Genomic DNA, 1,724 nt, shown 5'->3' with positions numbered 1-1,724 from the left:
TCTATTCGTGTTGTTTTATTTGTTTGTTTGTTTGTTTTTATAGAAATCTGTGGTGACCTATGAAGGGGAGCAGGTACGTGCATATAAAAAAAAAGAAAAAACCCCCCCATTTTTTTAGAGCAAGCACCTTTAGCTTGTAGTCATATTAATATGTGGTATAACGCTTCTTGCAGACGTGTTTTTTTTTCTTAAAAACATTATATAATTGTTTGTTCTTATGAGCAGTGATTGGCGCACATATGACCTTATGCAGTAACGAGTGCCGTAAAACCTTTACTAAAACTAAACTAACTGAGCAGTGACCAAAACCATTTCTCGAACCAACCGAGGTATCTTACAAACTGGTAAAACCCAAAACACCGGTTCCTTCGGAAACGGGTGCCTGCCCAGCTGCTCTCACGTCTGGCTCGTCCCTCCCGCCGCTCCCCCGCTCTCTCTGTCTCCTACCAGACGATATAGATTAACCCTTTTAGTGCGAGCTTAGGTTTACTTGAGCTGGGCCCGTCAGCTGAGAGATCCTATCTCGACCGACACGCGACGCGCAACAGCAGCGGTGGTGGTAGTGGCGGCGGTAACAGACAGACAGGACCGAGTCAAGTCGACAAGAAGACGAGACTGTCGTCGAGTTCTGTGAATCGCCGAGTCAGATTTTCAGAAATCCGGTACCATTCTTATTATAGTATAATTATTGTGTAGGGATAACGTAGTTTAGGGGTAAAAAAAATACAATAGTTACCTTCCAAAAAAGTAAATTTATTCTACAAATTATTATCTTCAAAGAGAACGCGAAAAAACGCCCCAAAAGGAAATAATAATTAGACAAGAGATTTTTATAAAATGAAATAAAATAAATAAAATACAATAAATTTTGGAAATAATAAACCTATATAAAAAAACAACCATCTTTTGGGTAAAATTGATTTTTAAAAAGTAAATATTACCGCAACTGACATGTGATAAGTTTTATCAATTTTTTTTTTCTAGATTTGAACGGCTGCCAGGTAACGACTTTTTCAGATCATCTTACAAAACTGAACCGCCGCTTACTTTGCCACTACGCCGAGTTCAGCCTTGGGAGAGTGAGGGTGCGCACCGTAATTTCTTTCGCTTTCCTTTCTTGGATTATCAGCTGTTGGCGACTTTCCTGAGAGGATTCTGACAAAACAGACGTTTGTTTATGTGCGAGGAAAGTTTTGGACTTTGACGATTTCTACTTTTTTTAAACAGGTAAATTGAATCACTGTTTGTTTTCCGTTTTTGTCTTTTGTTTTTTTGTTTAAAATTTGGATGCAGTCTTTCCGACTCAGTAATATATTTTGTTTTGCTTTGACTTTTTGGCTCTTTTGCTTTTCTTCTAAGTCATTTTTTGTCTCTGTCTGTCTGTCTGTCTGTCAGCCTGTCTGTCTGCCAGATTATCTCTATTTCTCTCCCCTCTCTTTCTCTCTCTCTCTCTCTCTCTCTCTCTCTCTCTCTCTCTCTCTCTCTCTCTCCTTCTCTCTTAAATCTTGTTCAGTTCATCGATGTGTTGCGCTAAGGCCGTGAAGGCTTCGGGTTTGGATGAGAGCAGTTTATTAAACAGTTGGTTCTATTTCGACGGATGAACAAAAAAAGCTTCACATTTCTAAAGGAAAACGTAAAGTCTGTTGTTCCCCACGGAAAGGACAGAGTCACCTCTCACGCTTTCAAGATGATATGAAGAAGCTAGGCCAGGAGGGGTAAAATAC

General features: G+C 39.6%; 1 protein-coding gene across 1 annotated transcript in view; it reads left to right on the top strand.

The window, feature by feature from the left end:
* Positions 1 to 231: 231 nt before the first annotated feature.
* Positions 232 to 1,724, top strand: part of LOC101850775 (papilin) — a gene marked incomplete in the record, with an annotated part of 262,220 nt that continues 260,727 nt past the window's right edge. The window contains 2 exon segments of the mRNA XM_013091086.2: positions 232 to 662; positions 985 to 1,227.

The sequence above is a fragment of the Aplysia californica genome, unplaced genomic scaffold (assembly GCF_000002075.1).
Source record: "Aplysia californica isolate F4 #8 unplaced genomic scaffold, AplCal3.0 scaffold00029, whole genome shotgun sequence".
Taxonomy (NCBI): Eukaryota; Metazoa; Mollusca; class Gastropoda; order Aplysiida; family Aplysiidae; genus Aplysia; species Aplysia californica.
The sequence above is the reverse complement of the archived record's forward strand: the minus strand, read 5'-3'. Positions and strand labels throughout refer to the sequence as shown.